General features: G+C 35.3%; 1 protein-coding gene across 4 annotated transcripts in view; it reads right to left on the bottom strand.

Annotated features, from left to right (window-relative positions):
- Window positions 1-12,669, bottom strand: part of KIAA2026 (KIAA2026 ortholog) — a 107,275-nt gene that overhangs the window by 92,546 nt on the left and 2,060 nt on the right. The gene's annotated exons all lie outside the window — the stretch shown is intronic.

Here is a 12,669-nt window from a genome sequence, read left to right as displayed (position 1 = left end):
TTACGTATCTTTACAAGCTCTGTGCTACAACCGCCATTAAAACCAAGTATCAAAATAAACCTAACTTAAAACAAGCCTTTCAAATAGCTCTACAGCCAAGTATGAAACCAAGATTCTCAAAACTAATGAAGTATCACAATGCCCTCACCAAAAACAACTTTTTATACCATCAATAATGTTAAAAAAATTTTTAAATGTTTATTTACTCTCTCATTTTAAGTATCTAGCTTAGCTTATGTTTTATAATATATAAAACATAATAGTAAAGTATCCATATATGATTTATAAATAAATATGCATAATCAAAGGTACATACTCAAAATGGTTTGCTGCCTGAGAAGCCAGATCATGAAAGTCTGGAGACCACTGCCCTTATCTGCAGCTATAAGCTACCTGATACACAAAAAGGTTTTCAGGAAAAGAAGAAGTCTTCATACCCACAAAAAGCATTTATCAAAGACCATTAAACTTAACTTTCTACTTGATTTTTACCTTCTATTTTCCCAGTCATTACCTTATTCCCCCTTAATTTCTTTTTCATCTTCCTTCAGACCTCCAGTCCCTTGTCTGACTCTCATTTGCCGTAAATAATTCAACTTCTTTTAGCTATTCACATAGATAACCAGTTGAGACCCATAATACATGACTAACCTCTTCTCTTATCTCCCTGGACCAATTAAACTTCTGTCTCAGGCATGTAGCCTCTCTCTTACATCTCGGCCAAAAGCCCCTTCACTCCTATACTTCTACTGAGCAGGGTAGGAAAAAATAATCCCCCCTGTAGTCTGTTGTCTAACTATAACCTCAGCTGGGCTCAACTGTACCTAATATGACTTCTTTGAAGGTGGTCAACTCCCTCTTTCTCCATAACAGCAACTTCAAATGCTATCATTATTCATTTTTCTTTTTCTTTTGGGACGCAGTTTCACTCTTGTTGCCCAGGCTGGAGTGCGACGGCACCATCTCAGCTCACTGCAACCTCCCCCTCCCTGGTTCAAGCAATTCTCCTGCCTCAGCCTCCTGAGTAGCTGGGATTACAGGCACACGCCACCATGCCCGGCTAATTTTCAGTATTTTCAATAGAAACGGGGTTTCTCCATGTTGGCCAGGCTGGTCTCGAACTCTCGACCTCAGTTGATCCACCCACCTTGGCCTCCCAAATTGCTGGGATTAGAAGCGTGAGCCACCACGCCGGCCCAAATGCTATCACTATTCAAAAGCTTCATTCCATCACCTCGCAGGTGACTTTGCCCACAACTTATTTCAGAGAAAATGGCAGTTTTTAAGTAAGAGTTTCATTAACTTCCTGCTTCTCAAAAACCAAAATTATCTAAATCCAGGCCCATCTGTACTTTATGTTTCAGTGAAACACGTGCCTCCAATCCTCTGATGAAAAATGAATCACTATACAAGTCTTCAGAATTTGTATTTCATTAATTATCTTCTGAGTCTTCAAACTCTCTTTCTCTATCTGTTAGTTGCTTTAGCATATAAACAAGTCCAAGTTTCCCTGAGGAACATCTAAACTGCTGATCCAATTCACCTTTCATTCACATCTCAATCTACAATGTGGCATCTGCTTGGAGCTACTCCACTGAAATCCCTCTTCCCAAAGATCTCCTAGTTAGGAAATGCAAAGGATATTTTCCAGTTCTTATTTTAGTCAACCTTTCTATACCATCTGGTCACTCTTTTGTTAAGAACTTGAATTGGACTTTGCAGAAAGAACAGTTTTAGATAGATAGGAAAGAGTGGAGAAAGAATACTAAATAAAGACAAAAATATTCATTCATATTATTCAAATATATTCATCAAAATATTTACTGAGCAACAGGGATTTAGCAAAGAACACGCTAACAATTTGTACATATGGAATTAAAAGTATAAACATCAAAAATGACTGATATATTCAGGCTGAAACAATGATAACACCACTAACAAAAATATGAAAAGTCAAAAAGAAAAACAGGAAAACTGGGAAGGAGATTTGGGTTAGAAATATACTCAGTTTTTAACATTTTGAGATAACAATTGCACAACCAACTGGAAAAGTTCTATGGACAAAAATATGAAACTAAAACTAAAGGCGGGGGGTTCAAGATACTGATTTAGGAGCCCTCAGTGGTAAGTAAAGCCATTAAACAACAAAAATAAATAAATACATATATAAAAATAAATATATTCCTTCCTCTCCAGAGGAGAGGAACACAAAACCTCCCAAAGCCATTATTCATTTCTGCAATAGCAACAGGTAAATGACATAATGCCCCAAAGAACAACCGAAGACCATGTAACTTGTTGTTTTTGTTGTTGTTGTTTTTGAGACAGCATCTTACTCTGTCACCCAAACTGGAGTGCAATGGCACAATCTCAGCTCACTGCAACCTTTGCCTCCTGGGTTCAAACAATTCTTGTGCCTCAGTCACCCAAGTAGCTAAGACTATAAGCATATGCCACTATGCCTGGCTAATTTTTGTATGTTTAGTAGAGTCGGGATTTCACAGGGTCTCTCACCACATTGGCCAGGCTGGTCTCAAACTCCCGACCTCAGGTTATCTGCCCACCTCGGCCTCCCAAACTGTTGGGATTATAGGCATGAGCTACCATGCCCGAGCCATGTAACTAATTTTTATAAAATCGTTTTGCTTAGAATATATTTCTTCTGTTTTTCTGAATTTACGAAAGGCACAAAGGCAAATGCAAAGTTTTTATTGACAGATAAATAGTATTTGAAAAGTGACTTATCAACCTTGACAAGTTTGATAAGCATTTTTAGTAAGTTAGGGCTGCTCTGCTGAACATACTACTACTGCTAAAGCTATTCCTACTTCTCAGGAGTTCTCAATGCAGGCAGAACAGAAGCCCTCTAGGTCACTAACTCTCATACTGTTTCAATATGCTAATGTTCCCTAGAAGATGCTAAAAATGTAATGAGTCTGCAAAGTACACAGGTAAATACTTGGCTTCCTGCCCCTGGCCAACTCTTCCATTTATCTCCTAAGCATTGATGAGGCTTTAAAGTAGCTGATTGTAAATTTAGGACACTTTCAGATTCAGACAATGGCACAAGGAAGAAAGGCAGGAAAGCTAGAGCAAGTCTTAGCACCTGCCTACCTGAAATAACAGGTCTTAACAAAGAGATATAGGGACTTGGCAAGAGCTAAGGACATAATTAAAATTAGAAGAATGTGGCGCAGATCACGAGGTCAGGAGATCGAGACCACGGTGAAACCTCGTCTCTACTAAAAATACAAAAAAATTAGCCGGGCGTGGTGGCGGGCGCCTGTAGTCCCAGCTACTCGGAGAGGCTGAGGCAGGAGAATGGCGTGAACCCAGGAGGCGGAGCTTGCAGTGAGCCGAGATCGCACCACTGCACTCCAGCCTGGGTGACAGAGCGAGACTCCGTCTCAAAAAAAAAAAAGAAGAATGTGGCAAGTGGCTATTACGGTGTCCACAGAAAATAAGTAACGCTATCAACTTTTCATCTTTCACTTCATGAATGAGAAGAATATCATTCTTATTCCCCACAAACTAGTGATTTCTATTGTTTTCTTGCATATTTCTTATGCGAAGTGAACAAAACGTGGGTGATGCAAATGTTGCTTCTGCTATACTTATTTAAAAGCCACATATCTAATGGAAAAATAAATACATGAAAAAATGTTTTTTTTTTGACGGAGGACTCACTCTACCAAATATATTAAAATAAATTCTAAAGTCACAGTAATAAAGTTTAATATCAGAAGATGAATAGTTAGATCAACAGCACACCAGAGAAAGTTAGATCCAAATACACCAGAGACATATGATAAAGAAAAATAGATCCAAATACACCAATAACATATCATAAACATGGTAATTCAAAATAATGGAGAAAGTTGATGTTGCGCCAACTGGCTGGGTATTTGAGAAAGAAATAAAGCTGGATTTCAACCTCACTTCTTCACCAAAACAAATTTCAGGCAGATCTATCCATCCATTCATTCATTCCTTCATTCAATATTAACTAAGCACTTACAGGTAGTGGGGTAGGTTTGGCAACAACACAGGCAACATTCCTGTCTGCTCTGAGCTTACATGGATAGTAAAGAAGATACACAAAAGGTAAGCAAACACAATACATAATAAATAAGTTCAAACTATAAGTTACATACTATACGTTTTGTAAAGGACAGTCAAGAACACTTAAGTGGTAACAGTAGAAAGAAATAGGCAAGATTTAAAATATACTTTAGAAGTAGGAAGAATCAATGAAAAATGCTATTTTTTTGGCTAGAGCAACTTGGTGGATGGTCAAATCTCTAAGACTAAACTTAGTAAAAATAAACAAAAAAACCAAAAGTTCTGTTTTGAACATGTTAAAGTTTGAGATGGCTATTGGACACTCAACTCGATAAAAGAAACTATTAACAGTAGGATTGGCCTCTTAACAGTAGGAGACCTGGAGACTGGTGAAAGAGGGAGATTTTCTCTTGTACTGTTCTATTATTGCCCCTAGATGTACACATTTTAAATTAATAAACTATTATGAATATAAACACTAATCACTGGATTGCTAAAAAGTCTACATATATTAGTTACAATTCAACTATTTTCTTTAGATATCCATAACATGTATACACATATTTTAATAATCTATATTGCAAATACTGTCAATCCTACCACCATAGGTATCTATGTGGTACCTTATCAACCTTGTAAAGCACCCTACTCCTTTAAATCTTTTACGATCCTTTTCTCTCCAGTCTGTCTCTCAGGAGAAAAGACTCCTTTCTCTCAATCCTTACAGCTTTTGTTCATAAGCAACCAAGCATGATGATTAAGCACTACATAGCAAATTCAAACTTTGCATTCAATTTTTTTGTGTAAGTAAATAATACATGTGTATATTTGAGATAAAAAAGGGTTTAAATTGTTAATAAAAAATTAAGAGATTTCAGTTATCCTATAATTTATGTACTCTTCTCATGAAACTTTTAAAATAAGTCTTGGATATGATTAAGAGCCTTTGACTTAAATATTACGATCAATCAAATTCCCTAGCCTGGAATTAATAAGTAGTAGAAATCACTAGTGTACTAGAATTGTACCAAGGATTTAGATAAACTTACGAATATAAATGGTTCTCATACTTGTCGGTAGTCTGTGGAATACCTTGAAATACTATCATATTTAATAGTTTTTAAATACCTTCTACTAGCAATGTTGTATTTTTTAAGGATTATGTTCTTATAAGTATTAAACTGTTACAAATATGAATTTGTGTCTATAAAAACTAAGCTGTCAAATTAAGCATATTGATATTGTCAGTAGGTTTATAATTTATTAATTATATTTGCCATAATTCTTTTTTTGGTTATTCGCAAAGTTGCTAAAAACAACTTGATAGATAGACTAACTTAAATTGATAAAATTCTGTATTTAACATTTTTTTTTCCCTGAGAACAGACAGAAGATTGAAATTATTCAAAGAAACAAAACAACTAAGTCTAACAAATTATTTAGAGATGTAAATCTAGCATATTATCTCAATTTGGCAAAATTTCTCTTATATCTAGCACTGCTCTAGGATTTCTACTATATATAAAACTAATTTTTCCGATACATTTATATGTATATAATCACCAGACCTAAAAGAAACAAAGTCAAACGCAATTCTTTAAACTTGGAAGTCAAGAATAAGCAAAGCTGAAAATTAAAGGATGAGAAAAGATCAAATTGAGTCTAGTTCTCTCCTTCTCTAATTCATTTCATCTATGTATCCCTTGTAATTCCCTAGCTTAAAATCCTTCATACAACTCCCTAATATTAGCACAGCATATTAGGCCCTCTGTGATCTGGCTACATAATCTGGCCCTCACCGTCACACCTGTCACTACTTTTCTATATATAATTACACTCTAGCCAAACTAAACTACCGGCCATTCCCTAGCTACACACAGTAGCTCTTTTTGCCTTTGCACTTTTAGATATGCTATTCTTATTGCCTGGAATAACCTCTACACCAACTTAAGTTTATCACCTCGTGTCTTTCTATATCCATCTTTGAATCTCCCTATAGTGCCTATCAAATAATAAGCACTGTAAATATATGCTAAAAATAATGAACTGAACTTGTCTTACCACATTAACCACATGCTACCTTCTTTTATGCTTTTGAACACTGTGTCGATCCCTTAAGGGAGGGTATGCCGTCTGTGTTCAATTTTTAACTTATACGGTTTATTCAGAATTGTAAATATTAACTTCCTTTCAATAAAATACATTTTTAATATAAAAGTAATATGCTTATTGTAGAAAATCTAGGACATACAGAAAAGTTAAAAGAAGAAAATGAAAACTAGGATCTTTCTAGTTAACAATAACAACTATTAACATTTTCTTGGTTTTCCTGAATCTTTTTTCAAAGTGTACATATTTAATATTCTGATTGTAATGCATGCTTATTTCTGGAACATTCATAGGTCTCAGGTGGAAGACGATATAACAAAGGGTTTGGTGACAGATACCACCACTGGGGCTTATTAGCCTTTCCCAATTAAAAAAAAAAAAACCTTCTGGTAACTTAACATGAATTTTAAGATTCATATTATTATACAAGTTCCTGGAAAATGAAAATAGCTATTATTTGTTCTGGGCAATTCTCATCTTACAGAGATAGCCTAATGATGATCTGAAAGCTAAAATAAAACTATGAAAGGGATGACATTTTCTCTCCAAGATATGATTTTTCTTCCCTGCTCTAGTGTTCTTCTGGGAAATAAAAATAAATACAAGGGCACATATACAAGGAGAAACAAACTATAAGGCAAAATACATTAGAATCTGTTAGGACATTTTTATTGTCTTAATTCTAAATCATTCTCAAATTAATATTTTCAAATGGAAGAACAATCCTTTTAAATAATAGTCTGTAAATTCAGCATATTTCAAATAATACCTTTTTACTTATTCCAGAATAAATTCTTTTCAGCTTCATTAACTACCTTTTCTAAATTACGTATTTCAGCTTTTAATATACATTACACATATTTTAATCACAACCCTAATCTTTTTTCTTTTCAGTTTGAAGACATTCAATCGTCACACAAAGTTCTGCCATTGGCTCCCTTGTATTTTTACTAGACTCTGTCCTGGGCAATTTCATTTACTCTATTTCTTTATCATCCTTCAGCAAGTTACCCTCTAATTAAACATCTCTAGCCCTTGTCACTATGCTGGACTCCACATGCACTCTTATAATTCTCAGCTGGATATCTTCAAATGAATGCCTCCTCTCAGGTCCCCTAGGCATCACCATCAGCTGGGCTCAAATGCTCCTATTCATTTTGGACATCATCTGCTCCTTCACACTCCACATTCAACAGTTTGCCATTTACCACTGATACCTGTTGCATTTACCTCTTGTATCCCCCATCCACCTTTCTATACCTACTGTTTATTATCTCTTGATGGAATTAACTCAATAATCTTTTAATTGGTTTTCTTCCCTCATTGTCCTTTCACTTCTGCCTTCAAACCTCAAAATACTACTAGTAAAATCTTTACGTTACTCCCTTAGTCACAACCTGTGATGGATCTACACTGCCTAGATTCTAAATTCCCTAGCAAGCATTCACGGTACTTTATAATTGGCCCCAGACTATCTTTCTAGACTTAGCTGCCACTACGTATCCTCATCATCGTATACTCTAACCACTGGGTATAAACTGTTCCTCTAGCCTACTCTGTACTCTCTTGCCTCCATACTTTAACTTTTAATTATGCCTCCAAACACCTACCTTCTAATTATGTGTTTGTTTACCTATCACCTTGAAGGGACAAGGTCATGTTTGTCATTCTATCTACAGGGCTTTACATATTATCTAGCACATAATAGTTCAAATAATTGTTCAATGAACTACACATCTTCACCTATCATTATTCTACCCACTCTTCAAAACCTAGCTCAAAAACCATAATCTCTTGAATAAAATCTAATAAAATATTTTTAATCCCAGCTACCCACTCCCAATAGTTATCCCTCCTCTGCACACTATAATATAGCTCATCACAGTAGTATACATCCTCAAAGTATGCTCCTTGGAACATGATCATCCATGAGCTAAACCAAGATTTATCACCTAAAATCTGAAAGGGATTATGTTTTCCCAATTTGTAGGGGGAAAAAACTAAGATACTACATAGAATTTCTACAATTAAAGGTTCCCCCCCATTATTTGTTTTAAACCTTTTAGATGTCCTAGCAAAAAAATCATGATATAATTAAAAACATATTTCAGGATGTTGTGCAAATAGTACCATGACTTTTAAGTGTTCTGACAACGGAACAAGTTTCAGACTCATGGTTTAAACATACTTTGCCTTTTACTATGCCTGTATATGTGTTTCTTCCTACCATCTTTTAAACCTGTTGCGGGCGGGGACTGCCCCCCAAACCCTAGAACAAAGTAGGTGCTCAATAAATGTCTTGTTAATCGAACTCTTTCATACTTCTGTTACTGCACTTAAAACATTTTCTGAACCTTCTTGAAATAACACTATTTTTTAAAGAATGGCTACTATAATAAACACAACTACATGGACTATCAAGCTCTAACATTCTATAGGTTCTGAACATGAGGCAAATCCAGACTCTATTACCAAAGATCCCCAATTTGTAAAGATTCATATAAAAAAAGACAGAATCCAGTGGTAGGTGGGATGGGTTAGACTTACTGAGGAGAAATAAACATTCTGTTAAAATTCCCACTTTATAGGTTTTGATCTTAACTGAGGATAAGCAAGCCAGGACGAATTCAAATTTAACTTAGGAAAAGATTAAAATAAAAATTCATTTTTAATTTGATTACTACTTGTATTTGGAAACCTCTATTTTCAAATTTTTGAGCCTTCATGAGGATGCTGTACTTTTTTTTTTTTTTTTTTCCCCACTCTTATCACCCAGGCTGGAGTGCAGCGGCACCATCTCGGATCACTGCAATCTCCATCTTCCAGGTTTGAGCGATTCTCGTGCCTCAGCCTCCCAAGTAGGTGGGATTACAGATGTGTGCCACCACACCTGGCTAATTTTGTTTGTTTGTTTGTTTAAGTAAAGATGGGGTTTCATCATGTTGGCCAAGCTAGTCTCAAACTCTGGGCCTCAAGTGAACCACCCGCCTCGGCCTCCCTAAGTACCGGGATTACAGGCGTGAGCTGCCACACTCGGCCAAGGATGCTGTACTCTTACCCCAATCCAAAAAATATTCTGCCAACTAAGAAGCAGTTACAAAACCAAATAATCTTCAGCTATATTTTAAGACAGCCTTTTATCCCATACATGTACCAATATTTTAACAGTAACAATATGGAAATCAAGAATAATTTTAACAAAGATATACATAAGCTTATTTTCACCAAGATATTATCTTAAATGGCAAAATTGAAAATTTAAATTTAGCTCTATTAGTGTCACTGGCGATGCATCTTTTTTAATGACAGCCTTTCAAAACTAGAAAAAGCCATCTTAGGCTACATGGCAATATTCTTAAAGTTTTCAAAAATATCATCATTTAAAAATCAGTTTTGGAAGAGGTAAAAATTCAAACTAATATTTGACGTTTTCTAAAGTTCTTTTCATAATTTCCTATTAAGTATTTTCTATTCCTTTCCACTTAGATGATCTTCTCCCTGTTTCTAATGTTAATTGCTATTTCTCACAGTTGCCTCAAATGGATGAATGACATCCCTTCTAAAATATAACTTTCTTGAGAACAGATATGTTATCTAACAAAGAAAATAGCATCTATAGCAATGCATGGTCAAAACTGTATTTTTGATACTAAAAATTTAAAAATCTGTGTTGGGACTTTCAAAATATGTTATCGCCTGTGAAAAACAAAATATACACACCAGTAGCTCAATTTGGAATTCATTCTGAGAATTAATCAGCTTTTGGAAACTCAAAGAGCAGACCTGAATTTTAGTCCTACTTCTCTTGAAAATATATATAGATAATATAAAAATCATAAATATTTATAAATTATTTATAGATTATATACATGCATTGCTGCTTTAAACATCACAAAAAGCAAACAAAAAGATATTTCAAAAGGTAAAATAATAACAGAACATACTTAAGTTCTAATATTTTCTTCTCTCACCCCAGTGGGTCATCCTGTCTACTTCCTGAGGTGCTGAGACTACTCTGGAAACTACAGTGAAGCATACAGAATTATTTGTAGTTTCCAGAAATACTATGCTGTCTCACGCCTTGCACTCACTGTAGTTCAGCATTCTGGAATGCCCCAGTTAAACCTTCCCAAAAAGTTCAGTAGTAATATTCAAGTCCTTCAAGAATCAATTCAAATATAAACACCTCTATGATAGACTAGTCTCTTTCTCTTCCTTACCTCTTCTCACTTGTCATCCCCACATTCACCCCTTCTGCTTCAGATTTATGTCATCTTCCTTTAAATTCCTCTTGTACTTTGTTCATATATCCATTACAGAATTATTCTATTTTTAAGTATCTGTTTCCCTACTCAACTACAAACCACTTAAGGGCAGGGAACTTATCTTTTGATCTTAGGGACATGAATGCCTAATTCTAGAAGATACTTAAATACTTGCACAATTATTCTACCCTAACACCCTCATTATACAGATAAGGAAACTGAGATTCAAGTAATATGCTGTGTCCAGGGTACTAATACTATTGGGCTGCTCTCTAATGAGAATGTGGTATCCTCTTTATGTAATGTACCTCACTTATTGCTCACTAGAAAGCTCAGCAGTATAGGGAACGGCTTTAAAGTCTCTTTACACTTTGAAAATAAGTTCCTTTAGTGTCTTACAAATATATTCCAGAAGACAACAGAAAATTTAAATAATATCTAAGTGATTCATTGGTTTCATTTCTAAAATACCATATACCACTTTGAGATATTTACAAATAAGATATGAGTCATCTATATGCTGAAAATCACACTCCCGTGAACACTCTATAGAATACTGTTTTGAAACATCTATATATCTTAGTTGCATTCCAAACAGTTGTCACCTATGCTTTTCTCAAAGTTGTGCCCATTGGAAGCAGTTAGTAATGACTCAGATTTTAGGCTAGAAGAACTGATGTCCTAGTATCCACAAGTGTGGTCTCGCAAACCTGACGTGTTTGCATACATCAAATACAAAAAAGTGAGGGACTCCAGCTTTAATTAACTATTCGAGGTCATACTACTTTTTGCTACTAAAATAGCAAGAATTTTATCTCTACTGGCCTCAGTGTCAGAAATACATATTTATAAACTATAAAATGTTATAAGTTTAATTTCTAAATATGGATACTATTAGATCACATGGGAATATAAGTATTCTGAGCATTAACGACTGAGAATGATGATTCTAAGCATTTAGAAATTTACCTTTATGTAGTTTCTTAGTCTGCTCTTTTTTAAGACTAAGAAATGTTTATTACAAGCTGGGCGCAGTGGCTAGGGCCTGTAATCCTAGCACTTTGGGAGGCCAAGGCGGGCGGATCACCTGAGGTCAGGAGCTTGAGACCAGCCTGGCCAGCATGGTGAAACCCCATCTCTACCAAAAATACGAAAATTAGCTGGGTGCAGTGACAGCTAATCCCAGCTACTCGGGAGGCTGAGGCAGGAGTATTGCTTGAACCCGGGAGGCGGAGGTTGCAGTGAGCTGAGATCGTGCCACTGGACTCCAGCCTGGGCTATAGAGCGAGACTCAGAGAAAAGAAAGAAAGAAAGAAATGTTTATTACACACAGAGCTTTTGAAAACACCAGTAATTCAAACCCACATGCTATCTCTTAGCACTTTCATTCAGTCATTCTCTTGCCTTATCCTAAATCCCTATTCCCACATCTGATAGATTAAATGAACTCTAAGGTTCCAGGTCTAAAATCTTGTGACATCAATCAGGAGGATACTTTATAACTTCAAAATAATAACGTGAATGGATTTTTTATGTGAGTCACAGCAATAATGCACTGTGGAGACAAGGGTAACAAACATACTACAGAAATACAAAATTACTAAAGTATTAAAAGTAATTTACAAAGCAAATATGTGAATAATTATTCTGTTACTAAATAATCCTACTCTATGAAAGGATTCAAGAAGAGATTCCTTAAAGAGAGTTCACTTAACGAAGACAGACACTATGTCAACTGTTTTTGGTGAAAAAAGTCACTGTTAGTCTTGAAAACAGCATACGGGAAGCCAATGACAAAGATTACTTTTAAATTACAGTGACAAATCAAGAACCAAAAAATTAACACAATTTCTAGAAGCTATTCTGTAAAAGTACAAGTATAATGCCCGGTTTCAGATATGAAGTACACACTCATATTATTCAACGACTGCTACTACTTACATTGAAATGGCTAACACTTATACTGGGTTAACTACGGGACCAGCACTGTTGAGTTCACATTTATTAACTCATTAAATTCTCAGAGCAACTCTATGAGAGAAGTACTATTATTATCCCCGCTTGATAGATGAGGAAACAGAGGCCAAAAAGGTTAAGTGACTTGCTCAACTTAAATTCATTCTAATAGTAAACAGTCAAACTACTATTCCACTTCAACTACGAATACCAAAAACACTGAATTTTTCCACTCCCGAAAAATTTAAACTTTAGAAATTAACTTGGCTGACATAGA

Source organism: Hylobates moloch, unplaced genomic scaffold (genome assembly GCF_009828535.3).
Source record: "Hylobates moloch isolate HMO894 unplaced genomic scaffold, HMol_V3 SCAFFOLD_19, whole genome shotgun sequence".
In the NCBI taxonomy this organism is placed as follows: domain Eukaryota; kingdom Metazoa; phylum Chordata; class Mammalia; order Primates; family Hylobatidae; genus Hylobates; species Hylobates moloch.
Note: the sequence above shows the minus strand (reverse complement) of the source record. Positions and strands in the feature narration are given on the sequence as shown.